The 17,577-nt window shown below is 42.2% G+C and overlaps 4 long non-coding RNA genes across 4 annotated transcripts; all 4 read right to left on the reverse strand.

Annotated features, from left to right (window-relative positions):
• Positions 1 to 3,656: 3,656 nt before the first annotated feature.
• LOC145658436 (uncharacterized) lies at positions 3,657 to 4,448 on the reverse strand. Its single transcript, XR_014124005.1, has 4 exons — positions 4,352 to 4,448; positions 4,183 to 4,260; positions 3,931 to 4,042; positions 3,657 to 3,804 (listed from the first exon to the last, which is right to left on the reverse strand). It is a non-coding gene; the product is annotated as an uncharacterized LOC145658436 (long non-coding RNA).
• A 3,564-nt stretch (positions 4,449 to 8,012) lies between these two features.
• On the reverse strand, positions 8,013 to 8,804 carry LOC145658437 (uncharacterized). The gene is made up of 4 exons (XR_014124006.1): positions 8,708 to 8,804; positions 8,539 to 8,616; positions 8,287 to 8,398; positions 8,013 to 8,160 (listed from the first exon to the last, which is right to left on the reverse strand). It is a non-coding gene; the product is annotated as an uncharacterized LOC145658437 (long non-coding RNA).
• A 3,575-nt stretch (positions 8,805 to 12,379) lies between these two features.
• Positions 12,380 to 13,141, reverse strand: LOC145658447 (uncharacterized). Its single transcript, XR_014124016.1, has 4 exons — positions 13,045 to 13,141; positions 12,876 to 12,953; positions 12,636 to 12,735; positions 12,380 to 12,509 (listed from the first exon to the last, which is right to left on the reverse strand). It is a non-coding gene; the product is annotated as an uncharacterized LOC145658447 (long non-coding RNA).
• Positions 13,142 to 16,702: 3,561 nt separating this feature from the next.
• On the reverse strand, positions 16,703 to 17,482 carry LOC118241173 (uncharacterized). Its single transcript, XR_004775881.2, has 4 exons — positions 17,386 to 17,482; positions 17,217 to 17,294; positions 16,977 to 17,076; positions 16,703 to 16,850 (listed from the first exon to the last, which is right to left on the reverse strand). It is a non-coding gene; the product is annotated as an uncharacterized LOC118241173 (long non-coding RNA).
• Positions 17,483 to 17,577: the final 95 nt, after the last annotated feature.

A 17,577-nucleotide genomic window follows, 5' to 3' on the forward strand; every position in this document is an offset into this window, starting at 1 on the left:
TCATAAAGGTATCCATCCTTTCTGTATGAGGGTTTTAGCAGCTGTTGGACGAGGTTGAGAATTAACTTGTAGGTGAAAGTGACTGCAAGAATGCAGGTGGTCCTGGGGAGGCATCAACAGAAGTGCTACTGGTTTCAGGAGCCTAGGCTGCAAATAAAATAAATAATTTTCTGTGTAAGAATACAATGTGAATGCTTTTATATTTTAGCTTTCTCTTGAATGCAGTTTACTATCTCAGCTCCCACGCAGCCAGGACTTTGCAGGCTTGAACTGAAAATCATATGTCACCAGCCCAAGGGAATGGAAGGTCTCTTCTAGAATATCCTTCATCATCTCTGGAAGGTCAGGCAAGACCTCATTGATTGTGGTGTGTAATCATGTTTGCCCCAAGTCAGTCAGTCATTTCTGGAAGATTGTTTGTTGTAGTACAACTAAAAGGGGGGAGGGAAACAAAACAAAAAAAACCTGCCCTTACATTGATCAAGTCAGTGCATATAAACCACCCCATTTGTTTTGAGAGCTTTCTTACATGGAATGTGTGAATTTTGGCATAGTTTCCACTACAGTGGCCAAGATAATGGGTCCTTTGCCAACACACCAATTCAGTGGCATGACTGTGCCCGTTAACAATGTATGATGGTAACAGAATAAGCTACCAAGTAGTTCATGGTAAGGCATTGCAGCCTTGAACTCTCATTGTGAATACCAGCTCTCCTCTGTGCCAAAAGAAAGCCAAATGTATAACGAATATGCCTACGCTAATCGTGAGGCATCAGGAAAATGCACACAATCTAAATAAGACTATAGTTTAGTAAATGATAAATGCTAAAAATAATAGTTGATTGACCACTTCTGAAACGCACGCTGTAGAAAATAAAAAATGTTGTTTTTACGAAGAAAAAACAAAACACAACCTAGAACCTGTGATTTTTGCTGAGATATTCTGACAATACAGTAACCATGTAAACAACTTTACAGAACAATTTATAAATTGTACAGTTTAAAACTAGTGCAATTGACAAAAAAGTGCCTTTGGAACCAATGAATCCAATTGCCTTTTTTATGATAAATTAACATGATCACACTGTTAAGAGAATCATTTCAGTAATATTTCTATGCAGTTGGCATATCAAACAGCATTACTTAATTGTCAAATCCTCATTATATGACTAATTTAACTGTTTTTTTTGTTTGTTTGTTTGTTTGTTTTTTAAATAATGTACAGTCACTTGCTTTTATAATGTACTATTCCTCAACACTACAGGCAGACTAGGAGCATCTTAGATGACCGTGGATGCATTCAAAGGGAGTGAGCCAAGTGGAGGAGTGCCTGAGCGAGTTGCGGGCGTATTCCGCCCATGTGAGGAATTTGTGCCAGTCAGTTTGTGAGGTACACTACTGGTGGAGGAACCTTCCGACCTCTTGAGTTACCCAGTCGACTGGGGATGATGACCAGAGGAGCGATTCATAGTTATATTCCTAGTTTACAAAACTGCCTCCAGACTTGATGTAAATTTGGAACCATGATCAGATCTCTTCTGGTAGACCAAATATGCAAAATACATAAGTGAACATGGCTTCTGCGGTTTCCAAGGCCATAGGCAAGTGAGGAAAAGGAATGAGGCGACATGTTAGACAGCTTGTCCACTACCAGCATTATGACCATGTTTCTCTCAGAGGCAGGTAAGTCTGTGATGAAGTCTGTTGCAATGTGGGTCCAGGGGCGATGTCGCAGGGACTGTAGCTTTCCAGCAGGGATAGTGCGATGGGTGCGTGACTGGGCACAGACTACACAAGACATCATGTAAAGCACGCATATCGTGAGGAAGGGAGGGCCACCAAAACTTACGTGGTGCGAGTGATACCCAGATGTCAGTTACTTAAGGTCGTATGACCCCATTCTAGTAATGTTCCTCTGTGGGAAGCTGAAATGTATTGTTTTTCTGGGGCGCATTCCTCTGGGCTAGGGTCATCCTTCAGAGCATTCTCCAGGTCGTCTTGGAAGCGCCAACGTATGAGAGCTAGGAAGCAGCTATTAGGCAGGATGGTCTCTCTCTTGTCATAGATCTGTGACAAGGCATCTACCTTTTGATTCTTGGAACCGGGTCTGTAAGACACAGTGAAGTTAAACCGGGAGACCACCTAGCTTGTCTTGGATTGAGTCATCGAGCTGACCGTAGGTACTCTAGGTTTCGATGGTCTGTGTATACCAAGAAGGGGTGTTCAGCCCCTTCTGACCAGTGTCTCCATTGCTCTAGGGCAAGTTTGACTGCGAGAATGGCGGCCCTTGGCTATCACCACATCAAGTTTAAAAAGATTCTACTGCCTCAGTTTTTAATAAATTATATTGAAGTCCTTGTTTTTGGTAGTTGGTGATATTAGGGGTAAGGTTAAATTCGTTCAGCCTCTTCATGAAGTAGATCCTTCACATATTTATTTTGTGTTAGCACCAAGCCAATATCTCCATTTATTCATCCAGCCCAATCATGTCTCTATTCTGTCTTACACAGATGGAGATTATTTTGCCACCATCAGTAGAGTTCCTTTGATTTATGCATAAAGTCTTGGACATCATCTCACACACTACAATCCAGATCGCTTTCTTTCTCATTCGTGGTCTAGGTAGGTTTTTTTCCTCTGTCGAATGATTGCGTCAATTTGTCTGGGAATGTAGCCCATGGATCATAAAGGTATCCATCCATTCTGTATGAGGGTTTTGGCTGCTGTTGGACGAGGTTGAGAATTAACTTGTAGGTGAAAGTGACTGCAAGAATGCAGGTGGTCCTGGGGAGGCATCAACAGAAGTGCTACTGGTTTCAGGAGCCTAGGCTGCAAATAAAATAAATAATTTTCTGTGTAAGAATACAATGTGAATGCTTTTATATTTTAGCTTTCTCTTGAATGCAGCCTACTATCTCAGCTCCCACGCAGCCAGGACTTTGCAGGCTTGAACTGAAAATCATATGTCACCAGCCCAAGGGAATGGAAGGTCTCTTCTAGAATATCCTTCATCATCTCTGGAAGGTCAGGCAAGACCTCATTGATTGTGGTGTGTAATCATGTTTGCCCCAAGTCAGTCAGTCATTTCTGGAAGATTATTTGTTGTAGTACAACTAAAAGGGGGGGGGGGGGGGAAACAAAACAAAAAAACCTGCCCTTACATTGATCAAGTCAGTGCATATAAACCACCCCATTTGTTTTGAGAGCTTTCTTACATGGAATGTGTGAATTTTGGCATAGTTTCCACTACAGTGGCCAAGATAATGGGTCCTTTGCCAACACCAATTCAGTGGAATGACTGTGCCCGTTAACAATGTATGATGGTAACAGAATAAGCTACCAAGTAGTTCATGGTAAGGCATTGCAGCCTTGAACTCTCATTGTGAATACCAGCTCTCCTCTGTGCCAAAAGAAAGCCAGCTTTCTGTACTTCCATTCCAAAATACAGACATATTACACATCTCCCCACTCATTCAAGCTGAATTAACAGTAAATTCGCCTGGCTTTTGGTCCATTTAAGTCAAGATTGGCAGGAATGTAGGCTTCATGTAATCAGGAATTTAAATACTGCTTTTAAAAGATCCAGACCACTCCAGGCAAACTTGTCTTTGGGAAAAGAAAGCAAGTTGACCAGTAGTTTGAGAACATTTATTCAGAAACCATTTGCAGGGTAGACTCAATTGCCAGAGCCTGTGACCATGCAGACCCACATGACAATTCAGATGGCATGTACTGGTGGCCTGCTGCAAGTTCACAGCACAGGGCAATAGCTGCAGAGAACGCCATCCCTTAGACTCACACCACCTGAAAGCAGAACATTCCTTGATGAACCATTTCAAATCCTGGAGGATTACACCCACATGAGTGAGTGGTTTGCTACTACACAGGTTCTCCAAAACAGACTGGAGCACTCCAGTGCTTACACTTTACCTTCAAACACCCTTAGTTCCTCCCTTCACCACTACAGAACGTTCAAAAGCTGAATTGCCACCTTCCTCATCCTGGAGCTGTAGTCTGAGCTGGGGCAGGTCACCATGAGCATCTAAACAGACACGACACAGGTAGCTGCAAGATGTAGACATTAACCCTAGCCAAAATAAGTTGCAGATACAACTACAGTGGTCATCCGAGCCCTGGTAGTTAAATCCCAAAAAGACACCGTAATGTCAAGAGCACTCAAACCTTCGTGGTCTCTGATCACTCGTGATAGCAACAAGCCAGTTTCACCTCGCTGCTGTCGCTCTGCTGGAGAACTTAATACTACAACATGAGATGGGTGGTCAAGTTGATTATCAGGAGAAGTCATCCACTGAAACACATAAGAAAAAAGGAAACACCAAAATACACTTACCAAGACTAAGGACAGCAATCAGGAGCACAAACACAGAGACTCTTGATGCATCCATTAGAGCCAAACAAAAGTTTAGAGAGACTGATAATAAGGAAGACTAGCTATTTCCTTGAATCGAACCGGGCTTTAAATAGCTGAACACAATCCGAGACGAGGTGCCCATCTCACCTGGCCTTCATTAACAATAATGTTAATTTAACAATAGTGTTCAGTTATTGTGTGCGCCAAACAGCGAATCTGCTGTTACGAGCTTGTTCGATGTGACGAATTCTAACGGGGGACAATGTGTAGACATAATACCTTTATGAATTGTTCGTCCTCAATTGCTTTCCTTATGTCGTAGTGCTCCTCTCCTCTGGGAAATGAACGCCAGATTGAAGGAGCGATAAAACGCGATGCCTTAGCACACGGTTGTCACTTTGAAATGACCACTTGTTTATGAAGCGAGGCGCTGATGTAACGATTTCATGGCAGTTTTGTTCAACATAGTTGTTTAACATGTGTTATCAGTTAAAGTGTTGCTGAACACTTTACTAACATGCCGTCAGTGAAAAAAAAACGTTGCTTTAAGATAAACGAAGCAACAGTTCAACCGACAATTCAAAACTGCGGCTGCATTAATGTTATTCCTGAGCGCCATAGTAGGGCTGGAATGAGAGCTTTTGTGATTCTAGGCTATGAAACATTTCCCTGTTAAATGAAGATTTTATTTGCGCAATATACAACAATGTATAACGAATATACCTACGCTAATCGTGAGGCATCAGGAAAATGCACACAATCTAAACAAGACTATAGTTTAGTAAATGATAAATGCTAAAAATAATAGTTGATTGACCACTTCTGAAACGCACGCTGTAGAAAATAAAAAATGTTGTTTTTATGAAGAAAAAACAAAACAAAACCTAGAACCTGTGATTATTGCTGAGATATTCTGACAATACAGTAACCATGTAAACAACTTTACAGAACAATTTATAAATTGTACAGTTTAAAACTAGTGCAATTGACAAAAAAGTGCATTTGGAACCAATAAATCCAATTGCCTTTTTTATGATAAATTAACATGATCACACTGTTAAGAGAATCATTTCAGTAATATTTCTATGCAGGTAGCATATCAAACAGCATTATTTAATTGGCAAATCCTCATTATATGACTCATTTAACTGTTTTTTTTTGTTTGTTTGTTTTTTACATAATGTACTGTCACTTGCTTTTATAATGTACTATTCCTCAACACTAAAGGCAGACTAGGAGCATCTTAGATGACCGTGGACGCATTCCAAGGGAGTGAGCCAAGTGGAGGAGTGCGTGAGCGAGTTGCGGGCGTATTCCGTCCATGTGAGGAATTTGTGCCAGTCAGTTTGTGAGGTACACTACTGGTGGAGGAACCTTCCGACCTCTTGAGTTACCCAGTCGACTGAGGATGGTGACCAGAGGAGAGATTCATAGTTATATTCCTAGTTTACAAAACTGCCTCCAGACTTGATGTAAATTTGGAACCATGATCAGATCTCTTCTGGTAGACCAAATATGCAAAATACATAAGTGAACATGGCTTCTGCGGTTTCCAAGGCAATAGGCAAGTGAGGAAAAGGAATGAGGCGACATGTTAGACAGCTTGTCCACTACCAGCATTATGACCATGTTTCTCTCAGAGGCAGGTAAGTCTGTGATGAAGTCTGTTGCAATGTGGGTCCAGGGGCGATGTGGCGGGGACTGTAGCTTTCCAGCAGGGATAGTGCGATGGGTGCGTGTCTGGGCACAAACTACACAAGACATCATGTAACGCACGCATATCGTGAGGAAGGGAGGGCCACCAAAACGAACGTGGTGCGAGTGATACCCAGATGTCCGTTACATAAGGTCGTATGAGCCCATTCTAGTCATGTTCCTCTGTGGGAAGCTGAAATGTATTGTTTTTCTGGGGGGCATTCCTCTGGGCTAGTGTCATCCTTCAGAGCATTCTCCAGGTCGTCTTGGAAGCGCCAACGTATGGGAGCTAGGAAGCAGCTATTAGGCAGGATGGTCTCTCGATTCGGGTTGGTCTCTCTCTTGTCATAGATCTGTGACAAGGCATCTACCTTTTGATTCTTGGAACCGGGTCTGTAAGACACAGTGAAGTTAAACCGGGAGACCACCTAGCTTGTCTTGGATTGAGTCATCGAGCTGACCGTAGGTACTCTAGGTTTCGATGGTCTGTGTATACCAAGAAGGGGTGTTCAGCCCCTTCTAACCAGTGTCTCCATTGCTCTAGGGCAAGTTTGACTGCGAGAACGGCAGCCCTTGGCTATCACCAGATCAAGTTTAAAAAGATTCTACTGCATCAGTTTTTAATAAATTATATTGAAGTCCTTGTTTTTGGTAGTTGGTGATATTAGGGGTAAGGTTAAATTTGTTCAGCCTCTTCATGAAGTAGATCCTTCACATATTTATTTTGTGTTAGCACCAAGCCAATATCTCCATTTATTCATCCAGCCCAATCAAGTCTCTATTCTGTCTTGCACAGATGGAGGATATTTTGCCACCATCAGTAGAGTTCCTTTGATTTATGCATAAAGTCTTGGACATCATCTCACACACTACAATCCAGTTCGCTTTCTTTCTCATTCGTGGTCTAGGTAGGTTTTTTTCCTCTGTCGAATGATTGCGTCAATTTGTCTGGGAATGTAGCCCATGGATCATAAAGGTATCCATCCATTCTGTATGAGGGTTTTGGCTGCTGTTGGACGAGGTTGAGAATTAACTTGTAGGTGAAAGTGACTGCAAGAATGCAGGTGGTCCTGGGGAGGCATCAACAGAAGTGCTACTGGTTTCAGGAGCCTAGGCTGCAAATAAAATAAATAATTTTCTGTGTAAGAATACAATGTGAATGCTTTTATATTTTAGCTTTCTCTTGAATGCAGCCTACTATCTCAGCTCCCACGCAGCCAGGACTTTGCAGGCTTGAACTGAAAATCATATGTCACCAGCCCAAGGGAATGGAAGGTCTCTTCTAGAATATCCTTCATCATCTCTGGAAGGTCAGGCAAGACCTCATTGATTGTGGTGTGTAATCATGTTTGCCCCAAGTCAGTCAGTCATTTCTGGAAGATTATTTGTTGTAGTACAACTAAAAGGGGGGGGGGGGGGGGGGAAACAAAACAAAAAAACCTGCCCTTACATTGATCAAGTCAGTGCATATAAACCACCCCATTTGTTTTGAGAGCTTTCTTACATGGAATGTGTGAATTTTGGCATAGTTTCCACTACAGTGGCCAAGATAATGGGTCCTTTGCCAACACCAATTCAGTGGAATGACTGTGCCCGTTAACAATGTATGATGGTAACAGAATAAGCTACCAAGTAGTTCATGGTAAGGCATTGCAGCCTTGAACTCTCATTGTGAATACCAGCTCTCCTCTGTGCCAAAAGAAAGCCAGCTTTCTGTACTTCCATTCCAAAATACAGACATATTACACATCTCCCCACTCATTCAAGCTGAATTAACAGTAAATTCGCCTGGCTTTTGGTCCATTTAAGTCAAGATTGGCAGGAATGTAGGCTTCATGTAATCAGGAATTTAAATACTGCTTTTAAAAGATCCAGACCACTCCAGGCAAATTTGTCTTTGGGAAAAGAAAGCAAGTTGACCAGTAGTTTGAGAACATTTATTCAGAAACCATTTGCAGGGTAGACTCAATTGCCAGAGCCTGTGACCATGCAGACCCACATGACAATTCAGATGGCATGTACTGGTGGCCTGCTGCAAGTTCACAGCACAGGGCAATAGCTGCAGAGAACGCCATCCCTTAGACTCACACCACCTGAAAGCAGAACATTCCTTGATGAACCATTTCAAATCCTGGAGGATTACACCCACATGAGTGAGTGGTTTGCTACTACACAGGTTCTCCAAAACAGACTGGAGCACTCCAGTGCTTACACTTTACCTTCAAACACCCTTAGTTCCTCCCTTCACCACTACAGAACGTTCAAAAGCTGAATTGCCACCTTCCTCATCCTGGAGCTGTAGTCTGAGCTGGGGCAGGTCACCATGAGCATCTAAACAGACACGACACAGGTAGCTGCAAGATGTAGACATTAACCCTAGCCAAAATAAGTTGCAGATACAACTACAGTGGTCATCCGAGCCCTGGTAGTTAAATCCCAAAAAGACACCGTAATGTCAAGAGCACTCAAACCTTCGTGGTCTCTGATCACTCGTGATAGCAACAAGCCAGTTTCACCTCGCTGCTGTCGCTCTGCTGGAGAACTTAATACTACAACATGAGATGGGTGGTCAAGTTGATTATCAGGAGAAGTCATCCACTGAAACACATAAGAAAAAAGGAAACACCAAAATACACTTACCAAGACTAAGGACAGCAATCAGGAGCACAAACACAGAGACTCTTGATGCATCCATTAGAGCCAAACAAAAGTTTAGAGAGACTGATAATAAGGAAGACTAGCTATTTCCTTGAATCGAACCGGGCTTTAAATAGCTGAACACAATCCGAGACGAGGTGCCCATCTCACCTGGCCTTCATTAACAATAATGTTAATTTAACAATAGTGTTCAGTTATTGTGTGCGCCAAACAGCGAATCTGCTGTTACGAGCTTGTTCGATGTGACGAATTCTAACGGGGGACAATGTGTAGACATAATACCTTTATGAATTGTTCGTCCTCAATTGCTTTCCTTATGTCGTAGTGCTCCTCTCCTCTGGGAAATGAACGCCAGATTGAAGGAGCGATAAAACGCGATGCCTTAGCACACGGTTGTCACTTTGAAATGACCACTTGTTTATGAAGCGAGGCGCTGATGTAACGATTTCATGGCAGTTTTGTTCAACATAGTTGTTTAACATGTGTTATCAGTTAAAGTGTTGCTGAACACTTTACTAACATGCCGTCAGTGAAAAAAAAACGTTGCTTTAAGATAAACGAAGCAACAGTTCAACCGACAATTCAAAACTGCGGCTGCATTAATGTTATTCCTGAGCGCCATAGTAGGGCTGGAATGAGAGCTTTTGTGATTCTAGGCTATGAAACATTTCCCTGTTAAATGAAGATTTTATTTGCGCAATATACAACAATGTATAACGAATATACCTACGCTAATCGTGAGGCATCAGGAAAATGCACACAATCTAAACAAGACTATAGTTTAGTAAATGATAAATGCTAAAAATAATAGTTGATTGACCACTTCTGAAACGCACGCTGTAGAAAATAAAAAATGTTGTTTTTATGAAGAAAAAACAAAACAAAACCTAGAACCTGTGATTATTGCTGAGATATTCTGACAATACAGTAACCATGTAAACAACTTTACAGAACAATTTATAAATTGTACAGTTTAAAACTAGTGCAATTGACAAAAAAGTGCATTTGGAACCAATAAATCCAATTGCCTTTTTTATGATAAATTAACATGATCACACTGTTAAGAGAATCATTTCAGTAATATTTCTATGCAGGTAGCATATCAAACAGCATTATTTAATTGGCAAATCCTCATTATATGACTCATTTAACTGTTTTTTTTTGTTTGTTTGTTTTTTACATAATGTACTGTCACTTGCTTTTATAATGTACTATTCCTCAACACTAAAGGCAGACTAGGAGCATCTTAGATGACCGTGGACGCATTCAAAGGGAGTGAGCCAAGTGGAGGAGTGCGTGAGCGAGTTGCGGGCGTATTCCGTCCATGTGAGGAATTTGTGCCAGTCAGTTTGTGAGGTACACTACTGGTGGAGGAACCTTCCGACCTCTTGAGTTACCCAGTCGACTGAGGATGGTGACCAGAGGAGAGATTCATAGTTATATTCCTAGTTTACAAAACTGCCTCCAGACTTGATGTAAATTTGGAACCATGATCAGATCTCTTCTGGTAGACCAAATATGCAAAATACATAAGTGAACATGGCTTCTGCGGTTTCCAAGGCAATAGGCAAGTGAGGAAAAGGAATGAGGCGACATGTTAGACAGCTTGTCCACTACCAGCATTATGACCATGTTTCTCTCAGAGGCAGGTAAGTCTGTGATGAAGTCTGTTGCAATGTGGGTCCAGGGGCGATGTGGCGGGGACTGTAGCTTTCCAGCAGGGATAGTGCGATGGGTGCGTGTCTGGGCACAAACTGCACAAGACATCATGTAACGCACGCATATCGTGAGGAAGGGAGGGCCACCAAAACGTACGTGGTGCGAGTGATACCCAGATGTCCGTTACATAAGGTCGTATGAGCCCATTCTAGTCATGTTCCTCTGTGGGAAGCTGAAATGTATTGTTTTTCTGGGGGGCATTCCTCTGGGCTAGTGTCATCCTTCAGAGCATTCTCCAGGTCGTCTTGGAAGCGCCAACGTATGGGAGCTAGGAAGCAGCTATTAGGCAGGATGGTCTCTCGATTCGGGTTGGTCTCTCTCTTGTCATAGATCTGTGACAAGGCATCTACCTTTTGATTCTTGGAACCGGGTCTGTAAGACACAGTGAAGTTAAACCGGGAGACCACCTAGCTTGTCTTGGATTGAGTCATCGAGCTGACCGTAGGTACTCTAGGTTTCGATGGTCTGTGTATACCAAGAAGGGGTGTTCAGCCCCTTCTAACCAGTGTCTCCATTGCTCTAGGGCAAGTTTGACTGCGAGAACGGCAGCCCTTGGCTATCACCAGATCAAGTTTAAAAAGATTCTACTGCATCAGTTTTTAATAAATTATATTGAAGTCCTTGTTTTTGGTAGTTGGTGATATTAGGGGTAAGGTTAAATTTGTTCAGCCTCTTCATGAAGTAGATCCTTCACATATTTATTTTGTGTTAGCACCAAGCCAATATCTCCATTTATTCATCCAGCCCAATCAAGTCTCTATTCTGTCTTGCACAGATGGAGGATATTTTGCCACCATCAGTAGAGTTCCTTTGATTTATGCATAAAGTCTTGGACATCATCTCACACACTACAATCCAGATCGCTTCCTTTCTCATTCGTGGTCTAGGTAGGTTTTTTTCCTCTGTCGAATGATCGCATCAATTTGTCTGGGAATGTAGCCCATGGATCATAAAGGTATCCATCCATTCTTTATGAGGGTTTTGGCAGCTGTTGGACGAGGTTGAGAATTAACTTGTAGGTGAAAGTGACTGCAAGAATGCAGGTGGTCCTGGGGAGGCATCAACACAAGTGCTACTGGTTTCAGGAGCCTAGGCTGCAAATAAAATAAATAATTTTCTGTGTAAGTATACAATGTGAATGCTTTTATATTTTAGCTTTCTCTTGAATGCCGCCTACTATCTCAACTCCCACGCAACCAGGACTTTGCAGGCTTGAACAGAAAATCATATGGCGCCAGCCCAAGGGAATGGAAGGTCTCTTCTAGAATATCCTTCATCATCTCTGGAAGGTCAGGCAAGACCTCATTGATTGTGGTGTGTAATCATGTTTGCCCCAAGTCAGTCAGTCATTTCTGGAAGATTGTTTGTTGTAGTACAACTAAAAGGGGGGGGGGAAACAAAACAAAAAAACCTGCCCTTACATTGATCAAGTCAGTGCATATAAACCACCCCATTTGTTTTGAGAGCTTTCTTACATGGAATGTGTGAATTTTGGCATAGTTTCCACTACAGTGGCCAAGATAATGGGTCCTTTGCCAACACCAATTCAGTGGAATGACTGTGCCCGTTAACAATGTATGATGGTAACAGAATAAGCTACCAAGTAGTTCATGGTAAGGCATTGCAGCCTTGAACTCTCATTATGAATACCAGCTCTCCTCTGTGCCAAAAGAAAGCCAGCTTTCTGTACTTCCATTCCAAAATACAGACATATTACACATCCACCCCACTCATTCAAGCTGAATTAACAGTAAATTCACCTGTCTTTTGGTCCATTTAAGTCAAGATTGGCAGGAATGTAGGCTTCATGTAATCAGGAATTTAAATACTGCTTTTAAAAGATCCAGACCACTCCAGGCAAACTTGTCTTTGGGAAAAGAAAGCAAGTTGACCAGTAGTTTGAGAACATTTATTCAGAAACCATTTGTAGGGTAGACTCAATTGCCAGAGCCTGTGACCATGCAGACCCACATGACAATTCAGATGGCATGTACTGGTGGCCTGCTGCAAGTTCACAGCACAGGGCAATAGCTGCAGAGAACGCCATCCCTTAGACTCACACCACCTGAAAGCAGAACATTCCTTGATGAACCATTTCAAATCCTGGAGGATTACACCCACATGAGTGAGTGGTTTGCTACTACACAGGTTCTCCAAAACAGACTGGAGCACTCCAGTGCTTACACTTTACCTTCAAACACCCTTAGTTCCTCCCTTCACCACTACAGAACGTTCAAAAGCTGAACTGCCACCTTCCTCATCCTGGAGCTGAAGTAGGTCACCATGAGCATCTAAACAGACACGACACAGGTAGCTGTAAGATGTAGACATTAACCCTAGCCAAAATAAGTTGCAGATACAACTACAGTGGTCATCCGAGCCCTGGTAGTTAAATCCCAAAAAGACACCGTAATGTCAAGAGCACTCAAACCTTCGTGGTCTCTGATCACTCGTGATAGCAACAAGCCAGTTTCACCTCGCTGCTGTCGCTCGGCTGGAGAACTTAATACTACAACATGAGATGGGTGGTCAAGTTGATTATCAGGAGAAGTCATCCACTGAAACACATAAGAAAAAAGGAAACACCAAAATACACTTACCAAGACTAAGGACAGCAATCAGGAGCACAAACACAGAGACTCTTGATGCATCCATTAGAGCCAAACAAAAGTTTAGAGAGACTGATAATAAGGAAGACTAGCTATTTCCTTGAATCGAACCGGGCTTTAAATAGCTGAACACAATCCGAGACGAGGTGCCCATCTCACCTGGCCTTCATTAACAATAATGTTAATTTAACAATAGTGTTCAGTTATTGTGTGCGCCAAACAGCGAATCTGCTGTTACGAGCTTGTTCGATGTGACGAATTCTAACGGGGGACAATGTGTAGACATAATACCTTTATGAATTGTTCGTCCTCGATTGCTTTCCTTATGTCGTAGTGCTCCTCTCCTCTGGGAAATGAACGCCAGATTGAAGGAGCGATAAAACGCGATGCCTTAGCACACGGTTGTCACTTTGAAATGACCACTTGTTTATGAAGCGAGGCGCTGATGTAACGATTTCATGGCAGTTTTGTTCAACATAGTTGTTTAACATGTGTTATCAGTTAAAGTGTTGCTGAACACTTTACTAACATGCCGTCAGTGAAAAAAAAACGTTGCTTTAAGATAAACGAAGCAACAGTTCAACCGACAATTCAAAACTGCGGCTGCATTAATGTTATTCCTGAGCGCCATAGTAGGGCTGGAATGAGAGCTTTTGTGATTCTAGGCTATGAAACATTTCCCTGTTAAATGAAGATTTTATTTGCGCAATATACAACAATGTATAACGAATATACCTACGCTAATCGTGAGGCATCAGGAAAATGCACACAATCTAAACAAGACTATAGTTTAGTAAATGATAAATGCTAAAAATAATAGTTGATTGACCACTTCTGAAACGCACGCTGTAGAAAATAAAAAATGTTGTTTTTATGAAGAAAAAACAAAACAAAACCTAGAACCTGTGATTATTGCTGAGATATTCTGACAATACAGTAACCATGTAAACAACTTTACAGAACAATTTATAAATTGTACAGTTTAAAACTAGTGCAATTGACAAAAAAGTGCATTTGGAACCAATAAATCCAATTGCCTTTTTTATGATAAATTAACATGATCACACTGTTAAGAGAATCATTTCAGTAATATTTCTATGCAGGTAGCATATCAAACAGCATTATTTAATTGGCAAATCCTCATTATATGACTCATTTAACTGTTTTTTTTTGTTTGTTTGTTTTTTACATAATGTACTGTCACTTGCTTTTATAATGTACTATTCCTCAACACTAAAGGCAGACTAGGAGCATCTTAGATGACCGTGGACGCATTCAAAGGGAGTGAGCCAAGTGGAGGAGTGCGTGAGCGAGTTGCGGGCGTATTCCGTCCATGTGAGGAATTTGTGCCAGTCAGTTTGTGAGGTACACTACTGGTGGAGGAACCTTCCGACCTCTTGAGTTACCCAGTCGACTGAGGATGGTGACCAGAGGAGAGATTCATAGTTATATTCCTAGTTTACAAAACTGCCTCCAGACTTGATGTAAATTTGGAACCATGATCAGATCTCTTCTGGTAGACCAAATATGCAAAATACATAAGTGAACATGGCTTCTGCGGTTTCCAAGGCAATAGGCAAGTGAGGAAAAGGAATGAGGCGACATGTTAGACAGCTTGTCCACTACCAGCATTATGACCATGTTTCTCTCAGAGGCAGGTAAGTCTGTGATGAAGTCTGTTGCAATGTGGGTCCAGGGGCGATGTGGCGGGGACTGTAGCTTTCCAGCAGGGATAGTGCGATGGGTGCGTGTCTGGGCACAAACTACACAAGACATCATGTAACGCACGCATATCGTGAGGAAGGGAGGGCCACCAAAACGTACGTGGTGCGAGTGATACCCAGATGTCCGTTACATAAGGTCGTATGAGCCCATTCTAGTCATGTTCCTCTGTGGGAAGCTGAAATGTATTGTTTTTCTGGGGGGCAATCCTCTGGGCTAGTGTCATCCTTCAGAGCATTCTCCAGGTCGTCTTGGAAGCGCCAACGTATGGGAGCTAGGAAGCAGCTATTAGGCAGGATGGTCTCTCGATTCGGGTTGGTCTCTCTCTTGTCATAGATCTGTGACAAGGCATCTACCTTTTGATTCTTGGAACCGGGTCTGTAAGACACAGTGAAGTTAAACCGGGAGACCACCTAGCTTGTCTTGGATTGAGTCATCGAGCTGACCGTAGGTACTCTAGGTTTCGATGGTCTGTGTATACCAAGAAGGGGTGTTCAGCCCCTTCTAACCAGTGTCTCCATTGCTCTAGGGCAAGTTTGACTGCGAGAATGGCGGCCCTTGGCTATCACCACATCAAGTTTAAAAAGATTCTACTGCCTCAGTTTTTAATAAATTATATTGAAGTCCTTGTTTTTGGTAGTTGGTGATATTAGGGGTAAGGTTAAATTCGTTCAGCCTCTTCATGAAGTAGATCCTTCACATATTTATTTTGTGTTAGCACCAAGCCAATATCTCCATTTATTCATCCAACCCAATCATGTCTCTATTCTGTCTTACACAGATGGAGATTATTTTGCCACCATCAGTAGAGTTCCTTTGATTTATGCATAAAGTCTTGGACATCATCTCACACACTACAATCCAGATCGCTTTCTTTCTCATTCGTGGTCTAGGTAGGTTTTTTTCCTCTGTCGAATGATTGCGTCAATTTGTCTGGGAATGTAGCCCATGGATCATAAAGGTATCCATCCGTTCTGTATGAGGGTTTTGGCTGCTGTTGGACGAGGTTGAGAATTAACTTGTAGGTGAAAGTGACTGCAAGAATGCAGGTGGTCCTGGGGAGGCATCAACAGAAGTGCTACTGGTTTCAGGAGCCTAGGCTGCAAATAAAATAAATAATTTTCTGTGTAAGAATACAATGTGAATGCTTTTATATTTTAGCTTTCTCTTGAATGCAGCCTACTATCTCAGCTCCCACGCAGCCAGGACTTTGCAGGCTTGAACTGAAAATCATATGTCACCAGCCCAAGGGAATGGAAGGTCTCTTCTAGAATATCCTTCATCATCTCTGGAAGGTCAGGCAAGACCTCATTGATTGTGGTGTGTAATCATGTTTGCCCCAAGTCAGTCAGTCATTTCTGGAAGATTATTTGTTGTAGTACAACTAAAAGGGGGGGGGGGGGGAAACAAAACAAAAAAACCTGCCCTTACATTGATCAAGTCAGTGCATATAAACCACCCCATTTGTTTTGAGAGCTTTCTTACATGGAATGTGTGAATTTTGGCATAGTTTCCACTACAGTGGCCAAGATAATGGGTCCTTTGCCAACACCAATTCAGTGGAATGACTGTGCCCGTTAACAATGTATGATGGTAACAGAATAAGCTACCAAGTAGTTCATGGTAAGGCATTGCAGCCTTGAACTCTCATTGTGAATACCAGCTCTCCTCTGTGCCAAAAGAAAGCCAGCTTTCTGTACTTCCATTCCAAAATACAGACATATTACACATCCACCCCACTCATTCAAGCTGAATTAACAGTAAATTCACCTGTCTTTTGGTCCATTTAAGTCAAGATTGGCAGGAATGTAGGCTTCATGTAATCAGGAATTTAAATACTGCTTTTAAAAGATCCAGACCACTCCAGGCAAACTTGTCTTTGGGAAAAGAAAGCAAGTTGACCAGTAGTTTGAGAACATTTATTCAGAAACCATTTGCAGGGTAGACTCAATTGCCAGAGCCTGTGACCATGCAGACCCACATGACAATTCAGATGGCATGTACTGGTGGCCTGCTGCAAGTTCACAGCACAGGGCAATAGCTGCAGAGAACGCCATCCCTTAGACTCACACCACCTGAAAGCAGAACATTCCTTGATGAACCATTTCAAATCCTGGAGGATTACACCCACATGAGTGAGTGGTTTGCTACTACACAGGTTCTCCAAAACAGACTGGAGCACTCCAGTGCTTACACTTTACCTTCAAACACCCTTAGTTCCTCCCTTCACCACTACAGAACGTTCAAAAGCTGAACTGCCACCTTCCTCATCCTGGAGCTGAAGTAGGTCACCATGAGCATCTAAACAGACACGACACAGGTAGCTGTAAGATGTAGACATTAACCCTAGCCAAAATAAGTTGCAGATACAACTACAGTGGTCATCCGAGCCCTGGTAGTTAAATCCCAAAAAGACACCGTAATGTCAAGAGCACTCAAACCTTCGTGGTCTCTGATCACTCGTGATAGCAACAAGCCAGTTTCACCTCGCTGCTGTCGCTCGGCTGGAGAACTTAATACTACAACATGAGATGGGTGGTCAAGTTGATTATCAGGAGAAGTCATCCACTGAAACACATAAGAAAAAAGGAAACACCAAAATACACTTACCAAGACTAAGGACAGCAATCAGGAGCACAAACACAGAGACTCTTGATGCATCCATTAGAGCCAAACAAAAGTTTAGAGAGACTGATAATAAGGAAGACTAGCTATTTCCTTGAATCGAACCGGGCTTTAAATAGCTGAACACAATCCGAGACGAGGTGCCCATCTCACCTGGCCTTCATTAACAATAATGTT

Source organism: Electrophorus electricus, chromosome 6, assembly GCF_041902795.1.
Source record: "Electrophorus electricus isolate QZ-2024a chromosome 6, ASM4190279v1, whole genome shotgun sequence".
Lineage (NCBI taxonomy): Eukaryota > Metazoa > Chordata > Actinopteri > Gymnotiformes > Gymnotidae > Electrophorus > Electrophorus electricus.